The sequence below is a fragment of the Pinus tabuliformis genome, chromosome 6, assembly GCF_031772625.1.
Source record: "Pinus tabuliformis cultivar Carrire ecotype Pingquan chromosome 6, CPIR1, whole genome shotgun sequence".
In the NCBI taxonomy this organism is placed as follows: Eukaryota; Viridiplantae; Streptophyta; class Pinopsida; order Pinales; family Pinaceae; genus Pinus; species Pinus tabuliformis.
The window spans coordinates 1380739614-1380752607 of record NC_142292.1 but is presented as its reverse complement, the minus strand read 5'-3'; positions in this window follow the sequence as shown (position 1 = coordinate 1380752607).

The following is a 12994-nucleotide window of genomic DNA, read 5'->3' as shown; positions in this document are numbered from 1 at the left end:
CTGGCCCTTTCGGCAATAGTCCACAGAGCACAAACCGAGGTCTCACCTGAAGTAGTATGGGAGGGTGCTAGAACCATGGTTCGCACCCTGGGGATGTTTGATGAGCTTCTTGAGGTCCGCGATTTGACTATGCGCACCTATTAGTCCCTCGCAACCTGCGATGCTACTTCTGCACAACCTTACTCGAGGAGCGACCCATATTATACCCAAGTTCCTTATTATTTAATATGTTATTACCCGATTACTCAACTTATTTGTGTAAGAATAGTCATAATCTAATAGCATATCCAGAAATCATATCAATGCGTGCGATAAACAAAATAGTATAAATGTAAAGAAGGCAATACACAAGAAAATACAAAGAAATAGGAATCAACTTCTCTTTATTAGTCTTTGATCAAGATTACAGACTCGACACCACCCTGCGCACTCAGCTACGAACTCAGCTATAGAGCCTCTTCCTACTACTATGACCCAATACACTTAGACTCTTACTCTATGTTTGAACCATGCGTATTCATCTATCTCTCCAATTCTCATTTCCCCTTTTACAGCTTTAGAACCTCACTCTATTTATACAATCCCATGGTCTACGGACCATGGGTAGGCCGACATGACATTACATTACTTTACAATAATTAGGGCGGACAACCCTATGACTCATCCTATACTTCGCACTCTGCGTTCGTAATTCGCGGAGTCTTACAATACATTTGACCAAAACTTGGGCTTGAGCCCCAAAACATGTTGTGGGGGGATTCCATGCCCAACATCTTTCCAAATTAAAGCATTATCTATGATACAATATCTCATTGATTTCATTTTCAAAAATCTAGATTTAGTTCTAGATAAACTAGGAGGAGCTTGTAAGTTTAGTAATACAAATATGATATCTGCATACCAAGGTGAATATGTAAATGTTTCACTGATCTGTGGAGTCGTCATCTCTTCCTGATCATCTAGGGCACCAACGAAATTTATAGCTAAGGCCTGACAGTTCGATTCAACCATGAGTTTGGCTAAACCTTGTCCTTTGATAAGTTTTGTAGGCTTTATTTCTATGTCATATTCCAAAATAGTGGCAATCCATTTGCCTCTCTTTCCTTCAAGCCTATTTTGTGTCAAAATGTCCTTTACTACTAAATTTGGAACATAAGCAATGATGTGTGAATGCAAGATGTACACTCTAAAATCTTTAATAGCTTTCATTAAAGCTAATGCCTATTTTTCCATTATGTTTTACTTTAGTGTTGCATCTCTTAAAGATTTACTGAAAAATGCAATGGGTTGCTCATTTCCTTGATCATTATTTTGCAACAAGACTACTATAATAGTATGTTTTGAAGCAAAAGAAAAAATTATAAAATCTTTTTGAAAGTCAGGACTTATGAGGATTGGAGTTTTGGTAAGGGCTTGTTTGATGGCCTCAAAAGACTGTTTAGCTTCCACTGTCCATTTAAGTGCTGAATCTTTTCTTAACATGTTATTTGGTTCTCTAATTAATTCTGCTAAATTTTAAATGAATCTCCTAAGAAAAATTATCTTGCCTAAAAATGACTGTAATTCTTTGATGTTTCTAGGATGGGTGATGGTTAGGATAGTCTCTATTCTAGTAGGATCTATTCTAATTCCATCTTTTGATATCATATGTCCCAAGATTTTACCTTCTTCTAGACCAAAGAGTGTCTTTTAGGATTTAAGGAAATACCAAATTTTCTGCATTTAATGAAAACTCTTCTCAGGTGATCTAGATGTTCATTATCAGATTTGGAAAAGACTGTGATTTGATCTTGGTAAACAACTAGGAAGTCATGGATTTCTTTGGAAAAATCTATATCCATAGCTCTTTGAAATGTTTCTCCTACATTCATTAATCCAAAAGTCATTTTTAAATACATGAAAGTACCCCAAGGAGTAGTAAATGCATTTTTTGCTTGGTCCTTTCGTTGAACTAATATTTGGTTGTATCCAAAAATCCATCAAGTAATGAAATTTTGGATGAATCTACTACTCTCTGAAGAATATGGTCCATTTTTAGGAGAGGATAGTTATCCTTCAATGAGACTTTGTTTAGATTTCTAAAATCAACGCAAAGTTTTGGATTTCTCTTGTTTTCTTCCTAGTAGTGACTAAGTTTGAGACCCAATCTGAATATCTAATGGGAGTTATGATTTGGGCATCATACATCCTTTTGACTTCCTTTTCAATTGATGGAAGGTTTATGATCTTCTTTGATAGGTATCTTGTGTTGAATTATGTTGGTGTCATAAGACTTTAGGTCTTCATAACTCCAGGCAAAGAAATCTTGAAACTCTTTGAATAGAATTATATATTTAACCTTTTCATCTGGAGGTGAGGCTTTTGATATTTTAATGAACTTAGGTCTTTCTTTAGTTCCTATGTTACATTCTTCTATATCTGCTCTTAAAGGCTCTGTTTTTGGTTTCCTAGCTACATCATTTCAATCAAACAAAACTTCTAAGGGGACTAATCCCTTAGGCAAAAATTTATTTTTAAGGTTTAGAATTTCAGGATCATCATTCATTATTTCTTCTATTTCTACATTTTCTAATTTATCTATTTCTAGTTTAGTGAAATTAGTGGGTTTACCTATATCTAAAATATTTACATCTATCCCACTATCTATGTCATTGTCTATTACACAATCTGTATCTATATTACAGTTTTGAAACTCACCTTCAGCATTCATGAAATCATAAATTTGAGAATCTTGTGAGAAAATTTTCCAATATTTCAAATTATCAGGTATGACAAGCCTATGTCTCACTTCTATAGTGTACTAGTGGTTGGGTTGAAAAGGAAATTTGCAGGTACTAGTGAAAGTGGCCAAACTGTGGGCTTGCATATTCTGTTTTCTAGGAATGGCAGCAAAGTTGGTTTCACGAAGGTCTTTGATCAAATCTATGACAGTCTCTCTATATGGGCTCAGTCTGGGATTATTTACAGAGTATTCACCTTTGATTTGTTTAATAATCAATTCTGAGTCTCCCATTATAGAAACTCTCTTAGCTCCAAGTTTTCTAACCATTTGTAGTCCTAAGATTAGAGCTTCATATTCTGCCATGTTATTTATGCATTTAAATTTTAATCTAAATGCATGACCCTCAGAATGATTGTTTTCCATGTGAATCCACACTCCTGCACCTGCTCCTAGTCTATTCACAGATCCATCAAAATCCAAATGCCATAGAGACTCATGAAAAATATTTTCACTATCATGTGTTTTGTATTTTTGTTCTACAGCTGTGATTTCCTTTTTTCATGTTCTGAATTGTACAAGATAAAAGAATCCATATCAGAATGTATGGAGTATAGGGAAATTCTATTGTTTTTCTGCACTACTCACCATGTATTTCATCAAGGTCTCTCTATAAATTTTTATTTGTTGAACAAAAATAGAGATGGTGGCATATGACATATCTAATTGTAAAGATCCCTGTAACTTTTTTCCCTATGAGCGAGATAATAGCATTCCATATTTGGGTGGGATGTCAACAACTACTATGTCCATCACAATACTCTTTTCTGGGCACTGGACTAGAGGTACACACAAATCCTTGATTAGGTCGAGGCATTTAACTTGGCTAGAGTCAAAGGAAAAGAGGTTCTTGTATGGTCTAGTGATATCTAAGTTTAGTCTCTCCATGGTTGCCTTTGGCATTAATTTGTGGGATGCCCCTGAGTCTAGCATATCATTATGTAAGATTTTGTCATGAATGTTCAAGCTAATGTAGAAAGGAGGGATACCCCCTTGCTGATGTGTACCATTTACTTCAGGACCAAACAGTAATTCAAGTTGATCATCATTCAAATTGATAGCATCCTCTCCTTCACCTATATTTAATGTTTCAATGATTTGTGATCTATAGGATTCATTTTACACTAGTTCGGTCAAAGGAACTAATATTTTCAATTTTGCTATCTCAATTTTAATGTTGAAAGGCAATTGAGTTTTGTTTGATTGGATGAGATCTTCCTTAGCGAATGTGGTATGTGTGTTTTTATCTTCTTTTTCAGTATTAGGCACTTCAGTCTGTGTTTCAACAGTTTTGTTTTGAATTCTCTTATTTGGAATGATTTGAGTAACAATTTTAGTTTCAGTTTCAGATGAAGTTATATCTACAATTTTTGGGCTGAGGTCTCCTGAGTTCTACTAGGAAGGATTTTTAGGACTTTGGTTACAGGAGGTTTTGTTATCTTTTTAGTTTGGGTTTGGATTGATCTCTTAGTGGGAGTTTCATTGTTCTTTTTACTTCTCAGGCTATACTTTTTGTGAAGCTCATATATAGCAGACTCATAGCACTGTTTAAAGTCGAAGGACTCTCCAGATTCTAATTGCAATTGTTGCAGCATGTACAATTCATGTTCTTCTTGAGTAAGAAAAACAACATCTTCATTTTTTATCCCTAATATATTTATCTGGGTGTCATCCTCTCCCTCATGGTTTTGTGAACCCTCAGCATAGCTTTCCGGGAAGGGTGGTCTAATTTGATAATATGGTATTGCATTCTTTCAAGTGTTAGGATTCTTCCTGAAGTTGGGGTTTCTTATTGGGGGTGTTGTTGATTCTCCCACTGAGTTTTTATTTCCATGTTTTCTAATATATCCATTATTCTTTATACACTCTTTGCTAAACTAGTTATCTATTTTACCATCAGAATTGGAAGTTTCCTCTTTAATGACAACTCTTTTTTCATTTCTCATTCTAGATTTCTTAGCTAATAGATTGGCTTCTACTCTAACAACATTACTTTGCATTTGTTCCAATGTTTCAGGGTTTCTTTCCCTTAACTGGTATGACATGTCAATGTCAAAACCATCATGGAATTTGATCAATTCTAGGTCTGGTGGAGGCTTAATATTATCAAGGATTGCATTGTAGATGCTATTGAACCTAGTACAATAATCATGAACTGACTCATTAGGAGCTCTTCTAATGTTATCATATTCAGAAAGCATTTGCAGAGGGTTTTTCTTTCTCTCCCATCTATCAATAAACAATCTATGAAAAGCAGCTAAGTCTGCAATATGATTAGCAGGTAAAGATTTCAACCATTTCTTAACATCCACAGTTAATGTTTGGGAAAACAACCTCATTTTGACATCGGATTCATCAATCTCATGCAACTCAAAATAGTCAGACATTTTGTTCACATGTTGTCAATGGGCAGTGTACTGACCATTAGCATCAAACAAAAAGATTTTTCTTTGATAATCTTGGGGCATGGCATGGAGCTGTGTTGGTAAAACCAAAGGTGCATACCTGTCTGCCATGGCTGAGCTTCTAGCTTGACTAGGGGGTAAAGTGTTGGTGCTTGAGGAAGGGTTTGAAATGGATGGAGATGAACTAGATGAGGTTGATGAGTTTGGTGGGATAGGAAGTTGATGAACAATTGGTATAGGGGAATGAACTGAGATGGATATTATAGGTGAGGTGGTAGTAAATGAAGGTGTATTTATAATATTTGAAGATTGTGCATAAATTTCAGAGGCAACAGAAGTGAGGGCAGCTAATTCAACTGATTGTTGAAGGTAAGCATCATATATATGGCTTATCAATGTGGAGGTTAAAGCTTCTAACTTTTCAAAAGTACCCAACACAAGTTTATCTAAATTTGGATGTATAGGCACCTTTTTTGACTAAATGAATTGAATAAAATTAGGGTCTAACACAGTTTCATGAATTGCATTTCTGATTTAGTTCTAAAAATGAGAGGTCAAATGACAAATCAAATAGAATTTCCTCTAAAGTTGATAATTCCTCGGGGAGTGAATTTGCTTTAACTAACTGGCTACTACTTGCTTGAGTTTATACCTTTTTTGGTTTTCTTAAAATCTTGTTTGGGTCATCAACTATTGTAGCAAGGTTTGGATCTGGATTTGCCTTGGTATAGTGAGTCTTCTTGGGAGCCAGAATTTTAACTTTTTAATTGTTTTCTGAAACTTTTTAACATCAACTCTTTAAAATGACCTTAAGGGGCAAAAGATGAAATTTAAGGTTCCCTTAAAGTTTTATTACACTGAGGATTGAAGTCCCCAGTATGGTTGACAATATGTTATCGCTCTAATATTTCTCAGGAGTTAATTAGAAAGGAATGATTAGAGGTAACCACAAACCTACTTTGGAGATTAGGATCTAGCCTTCCTAATTCTCAGAGAGGGCTCTCTCTTTATGATTTAACTTTGTTTAGTTATTTGATTTTAGGCTAGTTATGATTGTACTTGGGTTTTGATTTGGATTTGGTGGTGGGATCACTTACTTAGATGAAAAGAGGGGTGTCTTTTACCATTGGGCTATGGGGTCAAATATCAGGCAAACAGGACTGGATCAAGTTCTAAAAACAGTGTCTATAGGGCAAGATAGCAGAGTTACTTCAGATCTCAAGGCTGGATGGTGAAGTGGTTTTCAATCGGATCCAAAGAGAAATTAAGGGTTCCTTAGGCTGGATTATGAAGAAAGTGAAAGAGGTCAACCGGGATGGGAGAGCAATTAAGGATTCTCATATCTGGATATTAGAAGAAAACATGTAAATGATCTATTATTCAAAACAGAGTGTACTTAAACAAATTTTGAGATAAACTTCCAGTTCATTCATTCAACTTTAGATAACATTCAAGTTTGTGAAAAAACATAAGAAAATAACAAATTTGACAAAGAAAATACTTCATTGTAATAGCCCAACACATGAATCCTGTAATGCAATCTCTTTATTACTTGGTCCAGTCTGTTGACTTGAAAATATCCTTTGTCATTCTTGCCAAGTGCACATCGCATGCAAAAAAAATCATGCTCCAGCTAAAGCTTCGGAAGACCTACAACCATATTCCTCAATGTTAGTAAAGTCTTGTAATGCAAGTGAGAAAATATATGATGCCATAACTCACATAGAATAATATTGTCATGTACCAATACCTAGGATGATTGTCTTATCATTCTATATATCCCTCCCTCTCAAACACCAATTACTTTTGTTGAATCTATGTTTGAGTCCTTAGGCCATACAAGAACTTTTCCATCCACAAATGAAACTCTATATCCTCCATCCTCCAATCTTGAGATAGAAAGCAAGTTCTTCTTCAACCCTGGTATTAAAAAAACATCTTTCATGTGAAGTGAATCTTTGGACTTCAAATGAAATGATGTTGATCCAATTCCTTTCATTGTATACTTGGTTTTATCCCCAATTTCCACCTGCAATGCTAAATCTATCTCTATCAAATTACGAAGAGCATATCAAAAACCATTCATGTGCCTAGAAGCACCATTGTCCACCAACCATACATCACCAACATTTGTAATAGTGATTCTAAGTGTGGAGATAAATAAATATTCCTTCAAATTCTTCTCTGGTGGATGCTCGTCATCATCGTTATCAACATTGGTTTGATGCATTTTTCTTTCCTTTAATTTTCTTATGAGGACACTAGGATGCATGTTGTCCAAAATCATGACAATTGGGGCACTTGGCCTTTGAGATATATTTCTTCTTATGATCCTGAACTAGAATGGGTCTTCTACCTGTATTCTTCTTATCAAACTTTCCAAAGTTTCTTCTTCCTTTTCCTTTTCTTGCATGAGCTGGAAGAGCTTTAATTTCTTCCTATGGATTCTTCAAGTTTTTCTTGGACAACTGTTTATCCTTCTCTTAGATGCAATCAATCCATAGCTTATCAAACTTGGGAAAATTCTCTCATCCACAGATTCTTTGAACAAATGGATCACATGAGGAAGAGAATACATTGAGAGTCACAGTAACAAGTTTACTATCATCAATATAATCCCCATGGCTCTAATCTCATATCTCAACTAAGACACTCATAAGATAAGAAATAACATAATATGATCTAGACATCATAACACAACAAAGTTTATGCCTCAAGGTTAGCTTCCTAGTAATGTTTGTATTCTAGTACAATCCCACTTTTTAGTTTTTGTAGCATCGAAGGTGTTCTAGTCTCGAAACTTTATGGAGAGGCTAAAACACATGAGCTCTCCAAACCACAAAAATCGTTTCTAGAAATTCCACCTAGAGATGGCTCAATTAAATTAACTGACTATAATTAAAAAAAGTCCTAAGTCTAACTTAGGAAAATGGGTTAATTAATAGAAATTAAATGAGAAATGTTTGAATTATCTAGAAACTCACATGGATCGACTAGGAAATAATATCAACCATTTTTTAAATTTTAATCATGGTCATTGAAGTCACAACTGGAGATTATAAGAAGAGGTCGATGGGGAGATGGAGAATACAATCAGTGTGTGATTTCCTTGGAAGGAGCTACCTAGTTGTAGAGATCAAGCAAGGGAGAGAATTTTGAGCTAGAAGGACACACGAGTGAGCACAATTGCAGATACTCAATGATCAGGTGATCGAGTAGCAAGTCTCAGAGGGGTAGAGACAGTGATCCGGAGGAGGATTTCCAGTTCTAGAGAGGTAGAAGAAAGTGACTGAAGTATTCCACGGTGCATCTAACCTAGATCAACCACAAGGGTCACACGTAATTTTTTTATGGGTCGCAATTAGTGGTGTGCAAGTTTTCCCAGAATAGCCACGAGTATCACACACATTTTCCCAACACAGCCGCGTGGATTGTCAGAAGTAGTAACAACCTACATAGGGGTTGGACGACCAATTTTCAGACATTGGGGTTTGCTTGTGGAGTGAGAGAACCTTATCTCTAAATATTATCTGTCAGATCTTGCTGATTGGATAGCTAGTTGGGATTCCAAATATTGTACTCATATTTTCATTTCTCCATAATAAAATAAAAACCCTCATCTATTGCATCGGTTTTCCCAAGTTGGGTTTTTTTGGGGACTTTTGTCCAAAAATAACGATGTTATTTTTATGTGTGTGTGCTAGCATTTCTCAGTTTCCAACGCTTTTATTTTTGGTAGTATTTTATTTGTAAAGATTATAGTGTGATCAATTCGTTGTTGTCATAGAAATAAACTGCTTAATTAATTAACAATTAGAAGAATTGATTCTAATAGATGCAATAAAAATTTCAATGGTAAAATGCTCACATGGTATCAAAGCATATTTGACATACATGAAGATAAGAGGTTAAGGGAAAAATTCATGGCTCAAAGGGAGCTACAGGACGAATTTTTAGGAGGATCATGCAAGTTAGCTCAAAACAACCGCAATATTCACACAAGACTTCCTCGTACAACCACGCGGGTTGCATGAGTATAGATAGGACAGACGCAAGCGTAGATAGAGGAAGTCATAGCTCAAATTTTCGTAGATAACACTTTTGGTTTAGGCACATAGGGTTTGCAGAAGTTTGCTTGAGACGATTCAGTGTTGAGTGGAATAGAAAGTGCACACTCAGAAGGAGTTTCTCTTAGAGTGTTTCTAGCTTCATAAATCCAACACTTCCAGTTGCAAATGGCAGTAGTAGCAGGAAAATTTTCTCAAACCAGAATGGAGTATGAACAGCAATGTTAGCAGTTGAGCAAGGAAGAGAAGGAGAGTTCGGGTTTATTTTCTCAATTTTTTGAGTTTCTCATATTTTTCAACTTTGAAGGGATGAGGATACAAGATTGTCAGAGGAGGTCATGCGAGTTAGCCATAATGCAAAAATAGGCAGTAGTTTGACTTCCAATTGTCGAAGACAAGTGTCGAAGGAAGTTTGAATTGCAAAGAAAGGAAGGGTCCCACCTAGGGACTAGGGTCAAAAGGAGATAATTGGACACCATATCCAGGAGGAGGAGGAGTATGAGACTCCAATGTGCTATATGGGAAAGTTCCAATGCAGAAACAATAAGGAGATCATTTATATCAGTTCTAGTTGTTACAGTAGGATCATCCCTTTACTATAGTGGCCCACAGCATCCTAGTAGCAGGAAGTGTCAGCAGATGTGATGTATAATTAGACAATTTCAAAGCTATTTATAGTTAGTACTTGAGAGACAGTTGCAGAACTAGTTGTAGTGACACGAGTAGTGTGAATTTCCCAATTACAGTATGTAGGTGTAGTTCTAGCCAGAATATTCCCAGTGCAAAGCTACGCAGTCCATTTTCCAATATAGGAGGACAGTGTGAGTTTCCAAGAGGGAGCAGTGAGATTTCCCATAGGAAGATCAAAACTCAGAGGGATTCTAGCTTTAGAGGGAGTTGTCCTATGGAAGCTAGTGCTTCAAGATCTGAGGAGATCAAAATCATTATTGCAATAGTGGTGGTAGAAGTGTAGAGATAGTAGCAGAGTAGTAGCAGTAGCAGTATGAGTATCTCAGAGTCAGATTTGCAAAAAATTGGGCAAGTTCCATTAAGGTAAGCATCAGATGATGTTTCCTCATGGATGATTACTTTGATACAGGGGCCCACAGTATTTAGTAGCAGAAGTATCAATGTCAATTGGTGCAGTCAGTTCTAGAGTGACATTTGCAGACCAGTTGTGGTTAGATGCTAAGGAGTGCAAAGTAGTATTGGTAGCAGTGCAGAAGACACGGTGCGTAATCAATAGTAGCGCAGATTCGCTAGTGGAAAGTTTAGAGGCTTGTAGTATTCAAAGACTTGGGAGACAGTTGTAGCATAGAGGCATAGTTGATTCAGTATGTTTTATGCTTCTCAGTTGCTTAGTTGCAGTAGCAGCAGCAACAGTTGAGAGGGAGTTGTAGTGCAAATGTAGAGTTGGCAGTATTACAGGTTGTACAATGCAATGCCAATAGTTGCACAGATGCAGTATCATAGTTGCACAATAGCTGGTGGGCAGTGATAGGAAATCACAATGGCCAGACATCAAAAATGTGTATGGAAGGATTATGCAAAGACATGGTGTTGGAGCATTTCATCACTAGAACACATTCCTCGCTAAGAGGGAGTGTTAGTTTTTGTATCATTGGAGGTGTTCTAGTCTCAAAAAAAATTAAAAAGGATAAAACACATGAGTTCTCCAAAATCTAGAAATCGTTTCTGGAAATTCCACCTAGAGATGGCTCAATTAGTTTAATTGACCATAATTAAAAAAAATCCTAACTTAGGAAAAGGGGTTAATTAATAGAAATTAACTGAGAAAGGCATGAATTATCTGGAAACTCACATGGATCAAATAGGAAATAATCTCAGCCATTGGTTAAGATTTAATCATGGTTGTTGAAGTCTCAATTGGAGATTATAAGAAGAGTTTGATGGGTAGATGGAGAATACACTCAGTGTGTGAGTTCATTGGCAGATCAAGCTATCGATTTGCAACGATCAAGCAAGGGAGAGAAGTCTGAGCCAAAAGAATGCATGAGTGAGATACAATTACAGATACTCAATGATCAGGTGATCGAGTAGCAAGTGTTAGAGGGGTAGAGATAGTGATATGGGGGAGGATTTCTAGTTCTGAAGAGGAAAAAGAAAGTGACTGAAGTATTCATGGTGTAGCTAGCCCAAATCGGTTGCAAGGGTCGCACTAAATTTTTTGACGGGTCACGCATGAGTTTTCCTAAAACAACCATGAGTATCACATGGGTTTTTCCATCTCAATTGCACGGATCATCAAAAGCAGTAACGACTTGCGTAGGGGTTAGGCGATCAGTTTTCAGAGGCCAGGGCTTACTTATGGAGGGAGAGAACCTTATTTCTAAATATTTTCTATCAGATCTTCTTGATTGGATAGTCAGTCGGGATTCCAAATATTATACTCATATTTTCATTGTTGCATAGTAAAATAAAAACCCTCAATTGTTGCACCGGTTTTCCCAAGTTGGGCTTTTTCGAGGACTTTTGTCAAAAAATATCGGTATCACTTTTATGTGTGTGATAACATTTCTCAGTTTCCAATTATTTTATTTTTTGTAGTATTTTATTTTTGAATATTGCAGTGTGATTAATTTGTTGTTGTCATAGCAATAAATTGCTCTAATTAACAATTAAAATAATTAATTCCAGTAGTCGCAATAAAAAATTCAGTGGTGAAATTTTCACACCACCAAAGAATCATATACTTCTTTGGAAGCCATTAAACCAACAAAATCAGGAATCAAGTGATCCTTTATGGAATCTATTAAGGTTCTCGTAGCCTTAGCTGCATCCTTCTTATACTTGGCATTCTCCTCAGCTCCCTGTGGCTTTGGAATAACTTTATCCACATGATCTTGAAGCTCATTTTATTCCAATATAAGAAGTATCTTGTTCTTCCATGATCTGAAATTTGGTGGCACCATCCAACCTATCTTCAGCTCTGAGACTTGGTGCCACTTTGACAAGAGATCCAAAAACCAATCAAGTTGTTGAATTCTTGGTCTCTAAGGATGAATTCAATGGTTAATATTTAAGGGAAGCTTTGATACCATGTTGAATTTTTTCTACAACATGTACAATAGATATAATTTTATGTCAGATAATCACTTCCTAATGATTTTTCACACAGATTTTTATGCCACTGCTATCGTTGAATAATTACACTCCAGAAAATTTCAACAGTACATGCAACAGAATTAGTAAAGATCGTAGAAAGAGAATGATGCACAATAGAGATAGTAATTTTTCCCTGGGAAACCCAGCCTTGGGAGAAAATCTAGCAAGTTTTCTTTAGGAGAAATCATTCTTCAGTAAGGTTTACAAATCAACAATTTGTCTGGAAATATGTTCCAACATGCATGTCAAAATACCACTCAAACTTGGTCCAAACAAAAAAAAGTCAATGTTTGTCAAACCAACCAAAATACACAAAAATTCAACACTTGTCAAAAAGTCAAATTTCAAGTTGCGGTTAACTCAATCAAATCTTTATTGCACTCAAATTTTTACTATGGTCAAACCTTCAACCTAGGTAGCAGTCAAATAGATTAGACATGTGGCCTCCAAAACAACTCGGTCAACTTCGATCAAAAGCGGCCTCCTCAAACATGTGGTTGTCCAAGAGAGATAAGATGATGATGAGATAGTTGATGAATTTCTCTTGCTTGATGTTAAAAATGAGATGTAACATCATCCATTTATACTTGTCGAATAGGGTAAAATAACCTAATGGA